The sequence below is a fragment of the Ovis aries genome, chromosome 26, assembly GCF_016772045.2.
Source record: "Ovis aries strain OAR_USU_Benz2616 breed Rambouillet chromosome 26, ARS-UI_Ramb_v3.0, whole genome shotgun sequence".
Taxonomy (NCBI): domain Eukaryota; kingdom Metazoa; phylum Chordata; class Mammalia; order Artiodactyla; family Bovidae; genus Ovis; species Ovis aries.
Window position 1 is genome coordinate 5,728,446 of NC_056079.1, and position 23,251 is coordinate 5,751,696.

Genomic DNA, 23,251 nt, shown 5'->3' on the forward strand with positions numbered 1-23,251 from the left:
ATTATAAGGGATTTCATTTAGGTGATACCTGAATGGTCTACTTTCTTCAATTTAAGTCTGAATTTGGCAATAAGGAGTTTATGATCTGAGCCACAGTCAGCTCCTGGTCTTGTTTTTGCTGACTGTATAGAGCTTCTCCATCTTTGGCTGCAAAGAATATAATCAATCTGATTTCGGTGTTGACCATCTGGTGATGTCCATGTGTAGAGTCTTCTCTTGTGTTGTTGGAAGAGGGTATTTGCTGTGACCAGTGCGCTCTCTTGGCAAAACAGTATTAGCCTTTGCCCTGCTTCATTCCGTACTCCAAGGCCAAATTTGCCTGTCACTCCAGGTGTTTCTTGACTTCCTGCTTTTGCATTCCAGTCCCCTATAATGAAAAGGACTTGTTTTGGGGGTGTTAGTTCTAAAAGGTCTTGTAGGTCTTCATAGAACCATTCAACTTCAGCTTCCTCAGTGTTACTGGTTGGGACATAGGCTTGGATTACTGTGATATTGAATGGTTTGCCTTGGAAACAAACAGTGATCATTCTGTTGTTTTTGAGATTGCATCCAAGTACTGCATTTCAGACTCTTGTTGACCATGATAGCTACTCCATTTCTTCTAAGGGATTCCTGCCCACAGTAGTAGGTATAACGGTCATCTGAGTTAATTCACCCATTCCAGTCCATTTTAGTTCGCTGATTCCTAGAATGTCGACGTTCACTCTTGCCATCTCTTGTTTGACCACTTCCAGTTTGCCTTGCTTCATGGACCTGACATTCCAGGTTCCTATGCAATATTGCTCTTTACAGCATTGGACCTTGCTTCAATCACCAGTCACGTCCACAGCTGGGTATTATTTTTGCTTTGGCTCCATCCCTTCATTCTTTCTTGAGTTATTTCTCCACTGATCTCCAGTAGCATATTGGGCACCTACCAACCTGGGGAGTTCCTCTTTCACTATCCTATCGTTTTGCCTTTTCATACTGTTCATGAAGAAGCAAGAGAGTTCCAGAAAAACATCTACTTCTGCTTTATTGACTATGCCAAAGCCTTTGACTGTGTGGATCACAACAAACTGTGGAAAATTCTGAAAGAGATGGGAATACCAGACCACCTGACATGCTTCTTGAGAAATGTATATGCAGGTCAGGAAGCAACAGTTAGAACTGGACATGGAACAACAAACTGGTTCCAAATAGGAAAAGGAGTACGTCAAGGCTGTCTATTGTCACCCTGTTTATTTAACTTCTATGCAGAGTACATCATGAGAAACGCTGGACTGGAAGAAGCACAAGCTGGAATCAAGATTGCTGGTAGAAATATCAATAACCTCAGATATGCAGATGACACCACCTTATGGCAGAAAGTGAAGAGGAGCTAAAAAGCCTCTTGATGAACATGAAAGAGGAGAGTGAAAAAGTTGGCTTAAAGCTCAACATTCAGAAAATGAAGATCATGGCATCTGGTCCCATCACTTCATGGGAACTACATGGGGAAACAGTGGAAACAGTGTCAGACTTTATTTTGAGGGGCTCCAGAATCACTGCAGATGGTGATTGCAGCCGTGAAATTAAAAGACGCACACTCCTTGGAAGGAAAGTTATGACCAACCTAGACAGGATATTCAGAAGCAGAGACATTACTTTGCCAACAAAAGTCTCTCTAGTCAAGGCTATGGTTTTTCCAGTGGTCATGGATGGATGTGAGAGTTGGACTGTGAAGAAAGCTGAATGCTGAAGAATTGATGCTTTTGAACTGTGGTGTTGGAGAAGACTCTTGAGAGTCCCTTGGACTGCAAGGAGATCCAACCAGTCCATTCTAGAGGAGATCAGTCCTGGGTGTTTATTGGAAGGAATGATGCTAAAGCTGAAACTCCAGTACTTTGGCCACCTCATGAGAAGAGCTGACTCATTGGAAAAGACCCTGATGCTGGGAGGGATTGAGGGCAGGAGGAGAAGGGGACGACAGAGGATGAGATGGCTGGATGGCATCACTGACTCAATGGACATGAGTCTGAGTAAACTCCAGGAGCTGGTGATAGATAGGGAGGCCTGGTGTGCTGCGATTCATGGAGTCGCAAATAGTCGGACACGATTGAGCGACTGAACTTAACTGAATAGTCAAGGGCTTTCCTGGTGGCTCAGTGATAAAGAATCCACCTTCGAATGAAGGAGACACAGGTTTAATCCCTGGAGATCCACTGGAGAAGGAAATGACGGCCCACTGCAGTAATCTTGCCTGGGAAATCCCATGGACAGAGGAGCCTGGTGGGCTATGGTAGTTGACGCATAGGCTTATTTTCCACACCCCCACCCTCGGAATGTAGACTCTTTCCACACTGGGGATTGAACCCGTGTCCCCTGCATAGGCAGGCAGATTCTTAACCACTGAACCACCAGGGAAGTCCCTGTATGTACCTTCTGTTGCCCTGGATTTTGCGTTTCTAACCGCTGTGAGGATGAACTTTATTTCAGTGGCTCTCTCTCTGAAGGTTCGCCGTATGAGCTTATTTAGCCTTGGAAATTCTCACCAGTCCTGGAGATGCACTGGTCTTCCTGGAAGGCGTGCAGTCTGTACATTGTCCTTGATCGCCTTCAAACCTTCCTAGACTTCCTGCCTTGGTCACTTCTCCGAAGCTCTTGCCAGTTCCCAGGCTTGCTTGTAATTGAAACCCTCAGATCTGTATGTTGAATTTGTCGGTAAAATTACAAATGGAATTCAGAATCAATACTCCCTTTAAAAACAATACTACAGGTCTGAAACCTCCGGGAGGAAGGGACTCTCAAGTTCATCTGAGATGTGAATTCCTCGTCTTCCTAAATGTTTGTATTCCTATCACAATCCAGGGTTTAGTGAACCATAAAAAGTTAGAAGTTAGTGCAAACAAAGTCGCCCACAAAAATATCTCAACTGATTTAAAGGGAGACATAGCAGATGGAGATTGTTGTTAAAAGAACTCTTACCCGACTAATGCTTTTTTATTTTAATCTCTGCTTATCCCAGACCTTTGTGCCTGCATGTACTGATACATCCAAATCTACCACAAACTTACTGCTAGGATGCAGTTCCTTCCAGCCCATTATGACTGGGGGAGGAAATTTTTGTAAAGGTTATCTTACAAGGCATTTCTCAGTGTTGGCTACAGCTTCACTTAATCTCTTCCAAAGTTTGACAACGCTCGAAGCAGTTTACAGTGACTTTACGGTACAGATGGCCCTGTCCTGCTTGCGTTTTTCTGAACACAGGCGTATTCTGATGAGATGGCGCTTTCGGGGCAACCCCTTGCCAGCAAACATGGGCCTTGCGCTAAACAAGTTGGGTCAAACTGCGTCCCCTAGTTACGCTGTTGTCCCACTCTGGATGAACAAGTAGCGAGACGGAGACAATCTCAGAGTCTAAAAGCCCAAATAAAACATCGAAAGCTTCCTGTTGAGTCTAATTGGCAAATTTGATGAATAGGCCACATGAATCAGTAGATAACCCCTCCTCACCCCACCCCATTTCCAGCACTCTTGGCAGCACCAGAGAGTCATATTTTATAAATATAAGCTGCCCTCCAGCAATTCAGTTTTCAGGAGTTGCGGGGGTGAGAGTATTTTTTCTCGTCTTTTCGGACCAGTACACATCTCTTGTGTTGTGCATTTTTCCTGTAGCAAATAAATTACTTTTGGGCAACACAAAGGAGGCTCTTCTGCCTGCCTGGGACTCCATGGGGAAGGAAGTGTGGGTATAACCACTCGACTCGGGTGGGCACAGCGTGTGTGACGGGGCTGTGCCCGCCCCCTGCAGGGTAGCCAGCGGTGGCCCGTGAGTCTCCTGTTTAAATGAGGCCGTTTGGGTGAGCCTGCGGGGCGGTCGGATCTGGCTGTGGTCCCCACCACTGGAGCTGTGCCTGCCAGGGACCCCAGCCCCTCTGAGGGGGCGTCACGGGCCTCTGTCCACCCACGCTTCCACCTCCTGTTGCTTCCGGCAGGGCCTTACCCTGCAGTCCATGGACGCTGTCCCTTCCCCTCCGCCTCAGGGTTCCCTTCCCAGCGTCACAGAACAAGAGAGCACTGCGTTTTTCTCTTCTTTTATTGAACTGTGTTTGTGAGCTGAGGTGTCACCCTCACCCTCGTCGCTCAGCGTGAGTTCCTCCGCATGCTTACAGGTCCCCCTTGTGTATAAGAAGAGGGAAACTACAGGTCACTGCTGTTTTCTCCTCTTTCTAAAATGAAGCCCAGTGACCGAAAACCTTGGTCTCTGTTTTATTCTTTATGACCAGTTATGCCAGGGGGTTGCAGGGCAAATGAAAATATGTATATAATCTTCAGTTTCTGAGCGAAGTTACTGAGCATCTGCCCTACTCCAGTCATTGGGGTTGGAAATAAGCGTGTAATGTATTCTGTGTTCTGGGAGGCAACACAGAATAAAGGAAACAGAGGAGACGTTCAGCGTAGACGCAGACACCGTGAGCTCGCCAGGACAGACCTGGGGACAGCGATGCTTCTGGAAAGGGAGGAGGAGGGCTGGGTGGCCGTGGAGAGCCCGTGAGCAGGTGTGGGAGGCTCATCCGGCGCGCTGTTGGACGGCTGGGGGTTGGGGGTTGGGAAACAGGCCTCCAGGCCCCAGAGCTGGCTCCGCCCCCCGTGGCGCACCCTCTCGGTCCGCCAGCCTCCCGTAGCCCGGGCATCCTGGCCTGAAGCCCAGCGTGACAACCCCCATCTGCAGGAACACCCCCAGAGTGCAGGCTCTGGGAGGGGGCGCCAGGGACCAGCGATGCCCCCGACCCGCACCCAGCGCTTTCCGTCAGCCGGGAGCCCGCACGCCCATGCAGGTTCCCCCTGGTTTGGGTTGTGGCGACGCGTGGGGGTGTGGTGTGAGCAGGCTGGAGCATCTCTGGGGGTCTGAGTTACAGAGCCCAGAAGACTGCCCAGTGCCCCTTTCTTTTATGAAGCCATTTGAAGCGGCGCAGGACTCCCTGGGTCCGCAGATGCCGGGCCCTCCTAGCTGACCGCCTTGGCCCCGTGGGGCTCTAGCTGTCTGGGCTCCAGCGCTGCTATTGCCGGATTCCTCTGGTTTAGATTTTGTAGGCTGTTTGTTTCCGCTCACGATGGCTCATCTGCCCACTCTATCAAGCTTTGACTTCCCTACGATCCCATCCGGCGTTTCCAGGGCCTCGCCCGATGACCCCTGGCAGCCTCACTCTTGTGTGACAGGGCTGCACCCGGGATCCAGAAAGTTGTTTGTTTCCCGTTTGCTGATTGGCAGGCTTTTGAGCCACTTCCAGTTTTTGATTGTTGGGAATCTGATTACAGCTTTTGGCGTACATCTGTGTAAGGTCACATATCTCTTGGTGATTTTTCAGGGGGATAGCAGTCTTGGGTGGTTTACTGTGGTCTTAAAAAGCCCACAGAGATAAGGCTGAGCCCAGGGCTTCTCTGTAAGAATGCGTTTCTACTTGAATATAAGAATGTAAGGGAGCTTTGGTCGTGAGAAAGAAGCGAATGCTTGTGGAAACCTTTCGTAAGACCCCAGACACACTCAAGTCAGAGGGCCGCGAACTCACCGTCCCCAGAAGCACACGGTGGGGTGTGTCTCTTGGTCACCTAAGCTGACCGTGTCATCTGTGCTGAGCCTGAGCAGGTGAGCGTCCTCTGACTGATGAGTGTCCAGCCCACTTGACAAAGGCCTCCCAGGGACAGAGGCACCCAGAGCCCAGGCTTCCTGCCATCTGCGGCATCTCTGGACCGTCCCATCTCACGCGCCTCAGAGTCTGGTCATTCTGGGCAAACAGGTGAAGGAAGAATTTCCAGTTTGCCAGCGGAGGCTGGGAAGGGACGGAGGGATAGGTGTGTCCGTGGCAGTGGCGGGTGGGGGTGCCGACCCGGCCCAGGGCTGCCGCTGAGCACAGGGAGGCACACAGGTCCCTCACCTTCACCTCCACGGGGAGGCGGCCGTGGCTGCAGAGCAAGCATCGTGTACCTGGGAGCCAGGAGGAGGTGTGGGCCGAGCACGGAGCTGTCAGTGTGTGAAGGGCACCAGCATTTATTGGAGCAAGAACTGAATTCAGTTAGACTTTAAAAAAGAAAGAAAGAAAGGAAAAACCAGTTTTAAAAAAGGAAAGCTCTGAAAAGAAAGTTGCTTTCATGGGGCCGTCCCTGGGAAGACAGGCCTTGTGGTTGGAAAGAGCAGTCTGGTCAGCTCCCTGAGAGCAGGGTACCCCCAGAACAGGAGGACAACCCCAGGGCAAGGCACACTGGAATTACAGGAGAGAGTCCGTCGTTTGCCGGGGGGACCCATCAGTTTGGGCCAGCACTGGTTTGCTTGGGACAATTAAAACGCCCTGTGTCAGCTGGCCTCTCACTGTCCCCCAGATGGACACAGAGCAGAGTCAACCGTTGGTCCACATGCTTGAGACACTTCTGGTCACTGGCCCGGCCAGGACACTGGTGAGTCTCGGCCAGGACCTGGGCTCACAGCTGCTCTTTCTGCCCATCTCCCCAGCTGTTTTCGGTCCAGAGCCAAGCACCGCCCACCTGCACCATCCTGCTCGGTGGGCTGCAATCCCAGTACTCTTGGAAGAGACTCTAGGGGGAGATGGCACCTGGCTTGTAATTGGCTTATAGGGCATCAGAGACAATGATCCAAAGGCTGAAGGGGCAGAAGTTACAGCAGTGAAAGAAAGGAGGGGCAGCCGCTGGAAACGAACTTCTGCTCCTCAAGTGGATTCTTCTGAAACAGTCAGTGTGTGAACACTGGAGTGTCAAAGTCATCCAACTGCCTAGGCAGATTTTCAAGAACCTTCCCCAGTGTCTCTCCTCCTGCCAGAGTCTCGGGAAGGCAGGTTTGTTCTATAGTGACCGACATTAGAGCAGTGTTAGTGACACAGAAATGGATTGAATGATGCTTTTCCACTTACTAAGGATTTCTTTTTTTTTTTTTTTTTTTTCCTTAAACCACTGACATTTCACTTTATGCGACCCTTTTTTGGTGTAAATCGAGGCTGGGATGGCGAGTGCGGAACACTTATTTATGTGCTACGCTTCCTCTCTTTTCCTCATATTCTATCACTAAGGATATTGACTTGAAAACAGGATCTTAGTACCCAGTGAGCTCACCTACTGCTGGTTTCCCCCCAGACATTCCAGGCTTTGTGACATCAGTGTGTCCTGCTCGGGGTGTCATTTGAAGAGCAGGCATCTGGAAATGATGAAATCCTGAACAACAAAGTCTTGTTTTCAGGAAGAGGCGTTCGTGGGGGAGGGAAAGGAAAGGAAGCTTCCTGTGAGTACCTACTGTGTGCCGAGCACCCCGCCTGTCTCCTGGTGGTGATGCTCTGCTAAGGTGAACGCAGTCAGAACAGGTGAAAACCCGGTCAGCCGAAACCGACCCAGCTTTCCTCTGATTTTTCAAATGCTGTTTGTGGTGTTTGTGGTAACTAAATAAACTGCGTGTCAAGTATCAAGGATTTATTGACTCTTCAGTCAGAATGCAGCGTTTGAATGCATTTATGCCTTATTTGTCAAAAAACCAGGATGTGATGATACAGCAGTATATGGTGGACAAGTCTCCATGTCCGTGCTTACTGAAATGGAAATAACACAAGAGAAGCTTCCATTCATGAATACCTTTTCTTTAAACTACCTGAAAGCCACGCATAAAAAAGACACACGTGGTCCCCGTGAATTATCTTGTTCCACTATCTTTCCAAATGGTACCTTCATTTTGAAACTTTTTGCATCAGAAAGTTCTTTAGAACAGCAAAAAGTCAGGCAGTGAGGAACAGCCATTCAGTACCAGAAGAATGACTGTAAATTTTGCAGAGTTTGAACAGTTTTTTCCGCAAGGGGTTTCGACAGTGTGGAGTCTGTTATGACAGCAAGTGAAAGACTTAAGGTTCCAACTGCGTCATTGTTATACACAGAAAAGAGTAACGCGTAAAGCAAGCAGAACAGTGGTGGAGGCAGGGAGGGGCTGACGTTCCCATCTGTGTGTGTTAGCCTGCGTTCCTCTCAGGTGGGGAGAGAAAGAAACACTCGGTCTGCGTTTTCTGGAGTGTTTCATAGGCCAGTGCAGCCGAGGACAAAGCGGTGAGCCCCGCATCCTGGGTGGGGAGCGGACGAGTCGGCCCCCTTGAGTCCACTTGGCCCTAGGCCACTGGAGACTGGCTTGGTTTCTGGGTTCAGATTGACAAGGGGCTTAATCTGGAACACGGCTCTGAAACCAGTTTTCCTCGTGTGGCACGTCCAGTGCCAATCCGTGTGGAGACATTGTCACAAGCAATAACTTCTCACGGAGACATGCCGGAGTGAGCCAAGGAGGCTGAGGAGGGTCTGGTGTCAGCCGTGACGTTCCAGCGAGCAGGCCTCGGGCTCGTAAAGGCAGGGAAAGTGTGTCTCACCACTGTCTTCTGTGAAAGGCTGCATAAGTAGATAGCTGTTGAGGGGGAAAGGTTTAAAAATTATACACTTTAGAAACATAAGCTTTGAAGGGCAGTTTTTTATTTTGTTTTGTTTGGCAACACCACTCAGCTTCCGGGATCTTAGTTCCCCTACCAGGGACTGAACTCAGGCCACTGGACAAGCAGGGGTCCCCAAGGAGCAGTGCGGCGTTTCCGTTTCATTCCCATCCGTTCCCCAAGACAAGCCCTGCAGTAGTTCTGTGAGGTGGTATTGGTTTGAGCTGTGCTTTGTGAAGGAGGAAGCCGAGGCTGCCGCGGGCCCTCTGACCCTCCCTGGGCAGTGGAGATGGCCTCAGACCGGCCTTCCGACCCCACGGCCACCGCCCTCGGGCCGTGATGATCTGAAAGTGACTGTCTGACCACCTGCCTGCCCCGCCCCCCCAGCATCCCCGGGAGCGGACCCTTGCTGGGAAGCCCCTCCCCGCTAGGCTTCTGGACGCTGGGCTCCAGACTGGGTGTAAAGGTTTGCTGTGCTCTCATTTGCTTTTCATTCAAACACAAACAGTTTCCCTGCAATAGCTTCTTTCCACTTTTTAAATCAAAGTTGCTCTAACAATTCAGGCTGTACTTACTTATTTTTAAAGGGATCTGGGCCCTTGTTTTTCTTTTGTCCTGTGTGTATGTGTGTGTGTGTATGAGCTTTATTTTTCTCAAGCTGCTGCCTCGAGGCTGCGGTTCAGACACTCTTTCACTGAGGATTTCTGTCTTTGCTCAGACAGAGAGGAGAGCTCGGGCAGCTTTATGAACCCAGACTTGGGGCAGGCTCTCGGTGTTTGTTTACAGAGCTGTGAGGTGCTGCAGGATTGCTGGTGAGGGAATCCTCGGCAGAGACAATCTCCTTTCCCCTGCAGAGGTTTTTCTCTAAGACTGAACTCCAGATCTTGCCTGCTCCCCCACACATGCGGCTCCTGGGCGGGAGCACCCGGTGCCCTGCAGTCAGCCCACAGGCAGACAAGCTCTGCAGAGGAGGAGGTGAGGGCCCCCGCCAGCCGCAGTGCCTGCTCCCCCGGCCCAGGTTCCCTGCGGGGGTGCCGGTGGGCCGCACTGCACTCAGTGGGCTGCAAGGGGAGCCGGTGAGGCTGGGGGGCCCCCGGGCCAGGCCTGCCCCATGGCCTCCCTGCTGCGCACTCCGACAGGCCTGGTTGGGTGTTCCTGGGCAGGATCCTGGGGAGGGTTTATTGCAAAGGACAGCCTGTCTTAAGAAAATTCGCTGAAGCAAATCAGCAGAGCGCCGAGAGCCAGGTGACAGCACAGGAGAGCGTCTACCCAGAACACGAGCCTGTGATGGGAGCTATAGGCTCAGAGCCCTGCTGTTCTCATCGCAGTCCAGCCTGAGACAGAGCCCCACGGCCAGGGACCCTGCAGACCCTGCCTCAGGACTCATTCGGGGCCCCTCCGTGGAACTCCTACCGAGAAACTAGAGCTCCTGCTCATAGCTAATCAATTTTGAAAGCGGTCAAATAGGAAAGTTTCTTTTTTCCTACCCCCCCTTTTTTTTAATCAACAAAAAACCTTTTCAGTGTCCTTCCAGACGGGTTTTCACATACTGTTAGCGTGCGTTCCTGTGTGCCACTTTTGCTGTTTGACGCTGAAGGGAGGAAGCCGCGAGTGCCACGCTTTTCATCTGAGTGCAGAGGAGGCCGTGTGGCCCTTTGAGTTTTGCTCAGGTCTCAGCCTGGTCTCTATCTGACCCATCCCTCACCTCGGGGTTGAGCCTAAAAGACCCCCGTGCCACATTTCAGTAATTCTCACCGTATTTCAAATTTTTACTCTATTTTTTATGGTGATCTTTGGTGTTAGGTATCATGAGGTATGGGCTTCCCTTGCCGCTCAGTTGGTAAAAAATCTGCCTGCCATGCAGGAGGCCTGGGTTGGTATGTCTATATGTGCCCCGAAGACCCCACAGGGAGAGTGTCCCCTGGGCACAGAGCTTGCAGAGGGGAAGGGAAGAGGGGCTCCTCGAAGGCTCTGGCAGGAGAGACGGCGGGTTCCCAGCAAGCCGAGCATCGGAGTTGGCAAGCCTGTAACATCCACCATCCCTGGGACAGCTCAGAAAGGGAGCAGAGGCTCGGGCAGAGCTCACGAGCAGGAGCTCCGACCTGGAAGACAGCCCAGCCCCCGCCCCGACCTCCAGAGCGTCTCAAGATCAGGAGTGAACGCCCTCGCCCAGGCCCCCCGAAGCCCCTCGTCCCTCACACGTCCAAACAAGCGGAGGCCTGGAGGGCAGTGCCCCCAAGACCGCCTGCAGGGGTGGTGTTCTCACCGCCTCAAGGCAGAGCAGGCTTCCTTGAAGCTCAAGAAGCTTTGTGGATGGGTGAGCCGTGCTGGCGACCCCAGGCTGCCCCATCTCCAGGGTTCTCCAGGCGGACCACTCCCGTCTGCCCTGCATTTAGCGGTGGCTCTGTGGGTGCAGGCGGAGGGACCCTTGTCTCGTGTGTCACTGCACGAGACAGTAAGGACTGCGGAGTGGGTGCGGGGTGAACAGGTGGGCGCTCTCCCGCCCGTTGTAACTGAAGGACAGCGAGCTGGAATCTGAAAGTGTTAGCAACATGGGGCTGGGATCGCCTCGAACTTTGCAGAGTTTCTCCTGCAGTCACACCGTAGCTTACCCCTGTGTAGTTCCGATCTTGACTCGCCAAAATACAGTGCTTTTAAAGTAAAAGAAGTGCCTCCCCAGTGGCTCAGGTGATAAAGAATCCACCTGCAATTCAGGAGACCCAGGTTCGATCCCTGGATCGGGAAGATCCCCTGCAGGAGGAAATGGCACCCCACTCCAGTATCCTTGCCTGGAGCATCCCATGGACAGAGGAGTGTGGTGGGCTGCAGTCCAAGGGGTCGCAAAGAGTTGGACTCCACTGAGCGACTACGCACACAAAGCACAGAAAACGAGCTTTGGCCTCGGTTGCGTCTGGTACGTGCCTGCAGGCACACGCGCGTGCACAGGCTTTCACACACACCCTGCCTGACTGGGGAGGAGCAGGGAGAAGGTCCTGATCCCTGTGTCTCAACCACGCATTTTCAGAAGCCTTACAGCTATTTAGATGGTGCTTCTCAACCAAATACGTGGCTTTTAAAAGTTCTGATAAACGTGAGCATTTAAACAGTCCTGGGAAGTGAGAATATTCCTTTCAACTCAGGCTTGCGTGGTTATAAATAGAAAGGCCTCCTCTAATCTCAGAATCTTAAAAAGAAACCTTGATGTTGTTGCGTGATTACCTAAAGGAATGCCTTCCTCTTTGGGCCGGAAGGATATTTTTAAGAGAATGAGAAGCTTGTGACAGGAATTATCGATACCTTTGGAATTCTCCTCTCCGGTGACTGGGTCATTACCTGGGAATGGTTCAGGGACTGCATGACGCCAGTCCCCACGCTGTTTAAAGTGGAGCATAGCTTCGTGAAAGAGTGAGAGAGCGAGGATGTGCCTTTGTGCGTTATTCTTGCCGTGATGAATGATGCTTGTTTTCCTCTCCACTTTAATTAGAATGTTTCTACATTTGCCAAAGAAAATGTTGGAATGGAGACAAAAACCCGAAATTATAGGAACAGGGCTTGATGTAATAGCTTATTTGTAAAGGAAACACAACTTGTTTGGTATTTTATTGAAACAGGAAGTTCAGAACCTCGGCACACACAAGCACAACAAATTCTCAGGTGCTCGTTGAGTCATCTGTTGTTGGAAATAGTCTCCTGGTAGTTTTCCCCTGGATTTACTTTTTTAACTTCATTTTGGGTTTTTTTTTGTTTTTCTTTTTAAGCAATGGGAGTGGATGGATATAGGAAATTGCAGAGAGATTCAGTGAGAAGTTGGTTACATTTTTTTTAAATATCTGCTATCAAGTTTAAATAAAGTAGGGAATTATCTCCTTTTCCGTATGTGTACATGCAGTTTGGGTGGCTACCAATCAATGTACAAAATAAGGAAAAACGAAGGGAAATGAGCATTTACCTCAATTCTGTTGCTATTTCAAAAGCAGTCATTGGTGAGAGGAATGGATTTGAGGTTAATACAAATTTCAATTTGGTATGCTAAAAAAAAGCACTGAATTAATATAACAGTCTTTTTTTAAAAAAAATCAATATTGTAAGTTCAGAGTTTAACTGAAAAGATAAAACCCAAATGATTTCTATATAGTAAGTTGAACTGTAAAGATTAAAAAAAAGCAAGAAAAACTTTGTGAATCCATGTTCTATTTACTGTTGTTTAATAAAGTAAGCATTTCACAGCAGAAACTAGAAACACTTTCCTTCCCAGTTTTAAAAACTTACAGACGTGATTGAACTGAGTTCATGTTGAATCAGAAATCTTCAGATTTAATTTCCCATCCTTTTTTTTCCTGCTGATTCTTTTTTTTTTTTTTTCCCTAATTGGAGGGTGGTTGCTTTACAGTGTTGCGCTGCTTTCTGCCATGCATCAGCATGAATCAGCCACAGGTATACGTGTGTCCCCTCCCTCTTCAGCCCCCTCCCACCCCACCCCACCCCTCTGGGCTGTCTCAGAGGGCAAGTCGGGCTCCCCGAGGCTTCCGGCCAGTTCCCGCTGGCTCTCTGCTTTGCACATGGTGGCCTATATGTTTCAGTGCCGCTCTCTCCATTCATCCCACCCTCTCCTTACCCACCATGTCCCATCCTTTTCTGAAAGACCAGGCTGGGCTGGTGCTTTAAAACATGCAAAACCCTGGCAAGAGCTCAGCGTTGTGAAAGCTCACTGGTGCACTAACAAGCCAGGCGCTGCCTCCGGGGCGGGGTCCCCAGAGAGCGCCTGGGAGTCGGGGTCCCAGCCAGCGGGCTCCAGTGCTCCTTTAACTCAGGGTGGCCTGGGCTTCCACCCTCTGCTATGGCACAGTTACAGAGTGCCTTCCGTTCAAAGACGCCCAGAAAGCTGCAGGCACACACTCTTCAGGAACCTTGGAAAGGGGCAGATGCTAACCAAGGCCTGCTCTTTCCAGAAGCAGCAGTGTCTGTCTCGTTGCAAACTAAGACTTTTTTAAAAAAAAAAAGAGCGACCTGAGGTTCAAAGCAAAATTGAGGGGAAGGTACAGAGGTTTCCCGTAAACCCCCTGACCTACCCACCCCCAGACAGTATCTTTGTTACAACTGATGAAAACTGCATAGACATCTCATCACCCACAGGCATAGTTCACGTTCCGGTTCACTCTTGGCATTGTCCATCCTGTGCGTTTGGACAAGTGTGTAATGACATGTGTCCGTCCTTACAGTGTCGTGTGGGACAGTTTCACTGCCCTAAAAGTCTTGTTTTTCCCCCATTCGTTCCTCTGCCGACCCCTGGAAACTCTGGTCTTTTCAAACTGCCTTCCTTCACACAGAAATACGCATTGAAGGTCCTTCCTTGTCTTCCATGGCTTGATGGTTCATGGATTTTTAGTGCTGAATAATACACCACTGTCTGGACGTACCCCCATTTTATTTAGCCATTCACTACTGAAGGATATTAGTTGTTTGCAAGTGCTAACAATTATGAATACAAGTGTCATAAGCGCTTGTGTGCAGGTTTTTGTGTGGACATGGATCAACCCTGGGGGTGTGATTGCTGGACTGTATAGTAAGAATGAGTTTAGTTTTCTAAGAAACCAGCAAACTGTCTCTCAAAGTGACCTGTGCCGTTTCACATTCCCATCAGCACTGAACAAGGGTTCCTGTGGCCCCATACCTCGTCAGCATTCGGTGTTGTCAGTGTCTGGGTTTTGGTCATTATAATGGGCGTGCACTGGGCTTCCTTGGTGGCTCAGTGGCAAAGAATCCTCCTGCTAATGCAGGAGACTGGGGTTCAATCCCCTGGAGAAGGAAATGGCAGCCCACCCCAGGATTCATGCCTGGAGAATTCCATGGACAGAGGGGCCAGGGTGGGCTCCGGTCCATGGGGTGACAAAGAGCTGGGCACGGCTTCGCTACTAAATAACAACAGCGGCGAGCATGCAGTGTTCGTGTTTTTCTAATGACATTTCGTGTGGAACACATGCAAATAAGCCCCTCTGCCATCTGTGGACCATCTTTGGTGAGGTGTCTGTTAAGGTCCGTGGCTCACTTTCCAGCCCAGGAGGTGCCGCCTTTTGAAGTCTGCAAGCCTGCCACTTTCAGCATGTTTATGGTGCCCCCGCATCATCGGTGTAAACTTGGGCTGTGGTTCTGCTCCAGGGCTGCCCCTCGAGGCTCCTCCCGGGCTTGTTCTGCACTCACACTGTGCAGGTCCTGCAACACACACCCATCTCAAAGCAAGGTCTGGGCTTGCGATGCCCCTCTCGTGCTTTGAGGCTCACCCGAGACTACAAATGTGACAAGGCGGGAAGTTACGGCTCTGTGATGAAAGATTTCTTCTAGTTAGATTTCCTTTTCATCACCTAAGTAACACTGAGCAAAACAGTATTACCACGAAATGAAAGGGAGGAACCTGCACGCATCTGTGGAAATGCGAGGCTCTGGGTGTTTGCTTTGTGTCAGCTTTGAATCGTCAGTGGTGAAGGTCACTAACCCTAGAAACGCCGGGAGGCAGTGGCGGAAGGTCTAGAAGCTCACTCTGCCCCCAGACACGCTGGGTGGCTTTCCGAGCTGCAGACGCCCTCACTTAGAGGCTGCGCTGCCCAAGTGACGCAGCGCCTGGAGGAAGTGCAGCCTGCTGCCTGTTGAACACGGTTTGATGCGCAAACCTTGAGGCAAGTAAAAAGCGGGCGCACCCATCCAGGAACGCTGCCTGCACCCACGCAGAGAGAGAACGGCCCTGCAGAGGTGGCTTGAGGCCCCTGGATCAGCATCGCCGGGCCTGCAGCCCTACACAGCGAACCCTGGAGTCGTCTTCGCCCCTGCCTCCAGGGCCTCGGAGCTCCCAGCTGTGTCTCCCAGGGGTCTCTTCCCTCCACTTGCACTGCCTTCAGCTCGCCTCAGAGATGTGTCTTTGGAAAACACAGACCTCATCCTGTTATCATCTGCTTTTACATCCGTTTTGACTTCCCTTTGCCTGCAAGATCAAGTTCATACTCTGTAAGGAGACATTCAAGACCTCGCCCAAAACTTGTTCTCAGCCCACCTTCCCACTGTCCCAAAATGCCAGACACAGGGCTACCCACGGTGCCCGAAACCCAGCTGTGTGTGGCCGTCTGTCCCCTGGCAGGGCTCCCCATCACTCCCCCCACGCCCTCACCCCACACACATCCTTTTCCTAATTATCCTAGGGACAAGCTTTTCTGGGAAGCATTCCCCAGACTTTCCAGGAAAAATTAATTTCACCTTTTGTTATGGCTTTACAGTATTGTTTTCGTATCACCAGTATAAATTGTTGTTGTTGATCAGTCATGTCCAGCTCTTTGTGAACCCATGAACTGTAGCCTGCCAGGCTCCTCCCGTCCATGGGATTTCCTAGGCAGGAATGCTGGAACAGGTTGCCATTTCCTTCTGCAGGGGATCTTCCTGATCCAGGGATCAAACCTGGGTCTCCTGCATTGGCAGGTGGATTCTTTTACTGCTGGGCCGCCAGGAAAGCCCACCAGTGTAAATACTACAGTATAAAAAGGATCAAAAAAAAATTAAAAGAAAAAAAAGGATCATTCATGTAACTTAGTTTAGTAAATTGTGTATGTAGATCTTTTCTGCTAGATTATGAACTTCTTGAGGGCAAGGTCCACATTTTGCTTTTATTGATTTATTTTTCTTTTTTAATCATCTGCATCATACACTGAAGATACACGTCCCTTGGGTTGAAACAGACTCTGACTGGAGGGGGTGAGACGGCAGCGGGCGCCGTCGGGCTCTGACTGGAGGGGGTGAGACGGCAGTGGGCGCCGTCGGGCTCTGACTGGAGGGGGTGAGACGGCAGCGGGCGCCGTCGGGCTCTGACTGGAGGGGGTGAGATGGCAGTGGGCGCTGTCGGCCTCTGACTGGAGGGGGTGAGACGGCAGTGGGCGCCGTCGGGCTCTGACTGGAGGGGGTGAGACGGCAGTGGGCGCCGTCGGGCTCTGACTGGAGGGGGTGAGATGGCAGTGGGCACTGTCGGGCTCTGACTGGAGGGGGTGAGACGGCAGTGGGCGCCGTCGGGCTCTGACTGGAGGGGGTGAGATGGCAGTGTCCAGAATGGCCTGGGAGACCTGAGAGCTGTGGCACCCGAGGGCTTTAATGTCCGTCACTCCAAGCCTTTGTTGTGGCGAGACAGAACCGAGGAGCATACACTCGCCTGATGGCACCCACTGGCCATTCTGGACTCCTGTTTCCTATTCTAACTACCTAACAGTACCATACAAGTCGAGGTCCGAAAGGCCTGTGTCCTTGAGCAGAAAGATTCAGGACAGTGCTTGCTGGGAGGATGGAAGGTCTTTAGGGGCCACATGGTAGAGGGCTGAAGTCCAAACCAAGGCCATGACCCAGGTCATTTGGAGCTCGAGAGAGATGCATTCTCTGACTGTTGTGAGGATTTCTGGGCAGCAGGGTGAAGGCAGAGGAAGCTGGATCTGAGAGCCCTGGCAGGAGGCGTCCCGACCTCCACGTGCCACAGAACTTGGTGGTGGCCCTGTAGCCGCTGCACTGGGGGGCGGGGGTGGGGGGTGGAAGTGGGAGGCCTGGAGCATACCCGTGGGCAGGCCTCTAGCCTCATCCGCTTCCTCTCCTGCTGGACTCCTGGGCAGCCTTTGTTGTGGGCTGGTCGGTGTGTCACCCCGCTGTTTACAGCCTCAGGTATGTGTAGACAGATCTTATCTCCTTCCCGCTTAGTCACCTCTTGGCCCGGCTCTCCTAGTTCATTCTTTTCACCTCTGCCCCTGCGTCTGACCTCTTGCCACTCTCGCAGGGGTGTTTGTTTGTGCTGTTGGATTTTATTCCATCTTGATTAGTTTAAGAGATGCAGTAAATTAAATACGGCCAGCAAGTATGGTCTTGAAGGAAATAGAAGTTACGCACGTATGTATTAGTGTTTGTGAGCAGCTCGGGTGTCTAAGCCCCGGCATCTGTGGCGTCCCACAGGCCTTAGTGTGCAGCCTGTGTTCTCCCAGTTTCCCCAGGAAGGAGTCCACTCCAATTTTTCTTATTTTTAAGAAGAAAAATCAGAAAGTGACAGCTGCATAGTGTCTGGTTCTTCTTGAGAATACATCTGTGCGAATCTCAGGGTCTATAGGACTGTGCTTATTTTCATGATCCTGTGAATATATATGCTTCTCAAGAGGGCCTGCTCTCTTTTGTCATCAAATCTCTCATCTCTTTTCTTCTTAGTTTTTCCCTCCTCTTCCCCATTCCATGTCTGGTCTCTAGTGAGCTTTCCGTGCCTTACCCCTTGTCAGAAAATCCTGGTTGAAAACACTTCTAGAAAAAAGTGTAGGAGAAAATCTTCATGACCCTTGGGGCAGGGAGCAAACATTTCTTAGGACACAAGCACAAGCGCTAACCATTGGTAAACTGAGCCTCACTGTGATGCAAGTTAAATTCGAAAGACACCATTAAGAAAATGAAAAGGCAAGCCCCAGACAGGAAGGAAATAATCTTATTATACACTTGACAAGGAACCTATATTCAAAATATATAAAGAATTCTTAAACCCTACCCAGGGCATGATGTGAGAGCAGAACCTCACAAAAGAAGTTATGTCAAATATTATTAATCATCTGTGAAAGTGTTAGTTGCTTAGTCGTGTTGGACTCTTTGTGACCTGATGGACTGTAGCCCACCAGGCTCTTCTGTCCATGGAATTCTCCAGGCAAGAATTCTGCAGTGAGCAGCCGTTCCCTTCTCCAGGGGTCTTCCCGACCCGGAGATTGAACCCAGGTCTCCCCCGTTGCAGGCAGATTCTTTACTTTATTAGTCATCTAGGAAATGCAAAATAAAATCACAGCGAGCTTGCGGCCACTCACCCACTATGGTCAAATTAATGCCAAAACTAAAACGCTAACTTCTGGCAAAGACGTAGAGCAACTGGAACTCGCGGTTTGCTGACAGGAGTATAAACGGCGCAAACGCTGTAGAGAACTGTTTGGCAGTTTCCTACTGAAGTTTAATGTATACCTCACAAGTGATCCAGGAATTCCACTTCTAGGTATTTACCAGAGAGAAAGGAAAGCCTCCATCAACAAAAAGATCTGTGACTGTCCATAGCAGCGTTATTTGTAATATCTAATAGCTGGAAAAACCCAAATGTGCGTCAGCAGGTGAATGAGTGAGAACTGTGGCGTGTTCATCCAGGAGCACAGCAATAAACACGCCCGTTGTTGTTCAGTCGCTCAGTCGTGTCCGGCTTCCCAGTGCTCCAGGCTTCCCTGTCCTTCACTGTCTCCTCGAGTTTCCTCAAACTCATGTCCATTGAGTTGATGATGCCATCCAACCGCCTCATCCTCTCCCTGTCTTCTGCCTCTGGTCTTTGCCAGCATCAGGGTCTTTTCCAGTGAGTCAACTGTTTGCATCGGGTGGCCGAAGCAAAGCAATGGAGCTGAACTTCAGGCACGGCACGTGAGCCACGGAAGGTGTTCACAGCACGCGCGTGTGTGTGTGTGTGTGCATGGACAGTGCATGTCCTTCCCTTCATGTGAGCCCCAGGGGCAGGCCACGGCAGTCCAGGGCTGGGGGCTGCATTGAGTGCAGGGGACACGGGGAGCCCTGGGGGTGATGGGCGTGTGGTCACGGGGTGTATGCATTTGTCAAAATCATCAGATGGTGATGTTTAAAATGGGAACATTTTGGCAGCCTCCCTGGCAGTCCAGTGGTTAAGGCTTCGTACTTCCACTCCAAGGGGTGGGGTTCCATCCCTGGTTGGGCAACTAAGATTCCACATGCCGTGAAGCACGGCAGATAGACAGACAGGCAGGCAGATGATAGATGGCAGAAGAATAAGTTAAGCTCATACACATTGCCAGAAAATGAGACTCTTGGTGGTTTCCTCTTGCCTGTGAACCTAAGGTAGTGTGTGGCCCATGCCAAGGACATTTGCATTGTAAGATTTAACTGATGCTGCAGACATTGGCAGGGGGTGCATGGGAGGGTAGTTGGGAACATCTCCCCACTTTAAGTAAGTTACATAGGTGCGAGTTATTTATAAGGCTGAGCTGGGTTTCCCACCAGTGAACGGAAAGTAGCCATGCGAGGTTACAGAAGGAGGTCACAGCCCTGAAACTGTTACCGTCACGCTCATCCTGAGTTTGCACAGTCACTATCACGCATGCGGTGAGTCTCTGCAGTGGTAAAAAAGCAGGTCTAATAAGGTGTTTGTGTTTGATCTCCACCAGTTGGTGGTCTTGTTACTAACGTAACGGTGGAAGTGGAGACCAGAGGGGCCAGGTCCCTGGAGCCCCTTCCTCAGCCACCCTCACCCCCAGCTGCTGCAGGCTGGCTCCCCAGCGCCACGGGCTCTGTGCAGCTCCCTCATCGCCCCCTTCCCAGGACCATTCTTCCGCAGCTGGCAGGCATGTGCACCCACCGTCCCGTGATGTTTCAGCCAAAAGCAAAGCCTTTGAAAGAGGAACAGAAGCAGGACCATTCAGATCTGGTCTGTGTTGAGACTCCAATACCCAAATGATGAATTTAAGCAGAGAGAGAAAAAAAAAAAAAAACCTCCCTAATAAACCTCCAAGAGTATTTAAGTGGGTTTTATAATATGATGGAATGTTCCAGCGAGTGTCTAAATTCCCCAGGATATCTTGGTAGTACAGGCAAAACTTTTGAGAATTATAAACTTAAGTGCAATAGAAGCTTTTGAAATTAGCTGGGGGGAAATTGGGTTGCTAAGTACAAAAGTGTAACAGCAAAGAAGTTAATCAGAAGGAACAGTCGAATCAAAACCATCCAGGCAGAAAGAGCAGTCAGACGTTATCCAGCACCACCACTCCTCTTCAAGGTGACGACTCGGCCTGGAGACGTGAAGTCAGCCCCCCTGCACCCCTTCTGCTGTTTCCTGAGAACCGACGGCTCCTTCTCACACCTACGCCTGCTCCATAAGGGGGGGTGGGCATCAGGCATCTTGAGCCCACTGCTGGCTGTGAGCAGAGAACCAGCAGGAACCCTGGAGCCCAGCACCCTGTTCTTCCTGGGCTCCTAAAATCTACAACAGTCATCACATTCGGGACATTTTTTATCCCCTTTTCCTGCTGCTGACATCCTAAAGGGATCTTTCCTTGCTGTGAGCTTGTCAGATGCCCTTCTCTGCCCCCACCCTGGGCTGCTCCTCCCTTGGGGCGTCACGTCCACTGGTTTTGCTCAGGCATAATGGTTTTGAAACTTAGGGGCACGGGGGGTCCCTGGCCCCTCTCTGTGACTCTTGTTCCCAGAAACCACGCGGGGCGGATCATCAGGAAGACATTACGGCCAGGGCTGCATTTCTGACCAAAGACTCAGCAGCAAATAAATCATGGATGTGAGCAATGCTGAAACCCCGACATGATGCTGCAAACCACCAGTGTCTTCTGAGACACGCTTCATGCGCTTTGAGCAGCGGGACCACACGTGCCGGCCTCTGAAGGGACGCTCTGCCCCCTGGGTCGAGTCTGGGGAGGGATGGGGTCCATGGCCACTGGCTAGTGCCTTCATTCAAAAGATGCAGAGAAGCTGCGCTTCACTTTTCAGCTTTGGAAAGGTTTTCTTCATGCAATAAAAAAATGTTAATTTGTTTTGTAAAAACAAAACATCAGTTTGGTAAATTTTATTTTCATAGAAAAAAGTGTATAAACATGGTTTTAAACATCTGGCAAGTTCAGTGGCGCCTGTAGGGAGCCCACAAATCGCTAAATCCAGTAGCGCCAGAAGATCTCGGAGACGGCTCTTTTCCCTCATCCTTTGCAGAATGTGCCTGATTGAAGGCACACTGTTGCTTGTTGTTAGCTCCTCAGTCACGTCTGACTCTGTGACCCCATGGACTGTCGCCCGCCAGGCTCCTCTGTCCACGGGATTCTCCAGGCAAGAATACTGGAGTGGGTTGCCATGCCCTCCTCCAGGGAATCTTCCCAACCCAGGGATTGAACCCGAGTCTCCTGCATTGGTGGACGGATTCTTTACCACAGAGCCACCTAGGAAGCATAAGGAAAGATAAAATTTTGAACCCTGCAGGCAACAAAGTTGTTTCACTTAAACCTCTGTATAGAATAAAATAAAACATCTCGCAGCCCTCGAAGAGGCGGAGAGGACCTTTTGAGGAAACAAATGTAATCCATCTCAACTCAAACCTGAAAATTCACAGTAGTGGATTTTCAAGTGAACTCAGAACAAATAGTGGGGTAGAAACTGACCTAAAAATAAAATTCACAGTAGGTCATTTTTGTAAGTCTCAGTCCAAATTTGGCTTTGAATAAAAGCTTCATGAAAACAGCGGACCTACGTTAGGAGTCATGCCATCCTCTGTTAAATGCAATTATGCCCTAGTCAGATGGCCAGTGACGGTCAACCCCAGCGAGGAGGCAGAGGGAGACGCCTCTTCTCCCCCAACGCTGAGCTCCCTGATCTCGGGGGTAGAAAACGTGGAGACCAAAACAAAACCCAAAAAAGGGTCGGCAGCCATGGGAAACCAGGAGGCCCGCGTCCCCGGGCTGGGTCCTGTCCAGGGTGCGCTTGGCGGGGGAGCAGCTGTCCGCCCAGGAGAGGCTGGTGGAGACCAGGGTGGGGCCGGCTGAGGGTGAGGATGGCCAGCCAGGCGGACGCTGGTGAGGTCACCCCCGGAGGTGCGGGCTGGCCCGCCTGCCAGGTTGGGACACACCCGGACCCTCACCATCGCCGCTGCCCACAGAGAGCAAGCCCAACTCCGGGGCTGTGGTGGGTGCGTGGGAGAGGAAGGTTGGGGACACCCTGAGGACCACCCCGAGAGCAGAGGACAGAGGCCTGCACCAGGAGACTCATCCTCGAGTGGGCACAGATCTGCTTCAGAGTTGTAGTTGCCTCGGCTAAACTGATGTAATGGTAGGGTTTTTCCCCCGTCAAGCTTTTTGAGTCACGGACCACATTTTATTCTTCTCCGGGTGCTGGATCGGGGCAGGGCAACCAGTGCCCACTTGCCCAGCACTTCCTGCAGATCTTTTCAGCCCGAGGTCGCTGCAGCTGCACACGGGCCTGTCCAGCTCCCCCTTCAGAGCCTCTTGGATTATTAATCCCGTGGTTCTCACTCTAGGATCACCTGGGGGGACGTTCTGACTTTTAACTTCTGCTCCCCAGGCCACCCAGGTGATGCTGTTGGTAAAGAACGTGCCTGCCAGTGCAGGAGGCCTTAAAACGCATGGGTTTGATCCCTGGTCGGGAAGGTTCCCTGGAGTAGGCCATGCAACCCACTCCAGTGTTCTTGCCTGGAGAATCCCAGGGACAGGGGAGCCTGGCAGGCTACAGTCCTTGAGGTCGCACAGAGTTGGACATGACTGAAGTGACTTAGCATGCACGCACCTCGGTCACAGCCCTTTAATTAAATCAGATTGTCTGGATGGGGATCCTGGCGCTGGTATTTTTAAAACTGTAAAACTCGCCCAGGTGGCCTCAGGATGCTGGCCAGTTCAAGAACCAGGGTTGCAATCCTTTCTCAGCCAAGCAGCCCACCAGAGTCACCCAGGGGCCTCTCAAACTCCTAACACGAAGGCCTCCAACCCCCGGAGGCTCCGACCTGCCCGCCATGAGGTGGGTCCTGGCAGCATTATTTTAAAGCTTCCCAGGTGAAGCCAACCCACAGCCTGAGGAAGACTGGCTCTGGAGAATCAAGAGCACAGAGCCCTGCCTGGGGCTTGGTTTTTCAGCCCTTTCCAAAATTTTGCCAAGAACCCCCAACTTTAAATTACACTATGGATTTGCTCTAGTGTTTTTATACGTTTGCAAATTTCTTGCCAACTACCTGACAGTTTTTAAAGGATCAAATAAAACAGTTCTATAAAGCCAAGAAG

General features: G+C 50.8%; 1 protein-coding gene across 10 annotated transcripts in view; it reads left to right on the forward strand.

Moving 5' to 3' along the window:
- MCPH1 (microcephalin 1) overlaps positions 1–23,251 on the forward strand; it is a 227,894-nt gene that overhangs the window by 171,904 nt on the left and 32,739 nt on the right. The gene's annotated exons all lie outside the window — the stretch shown is intronic.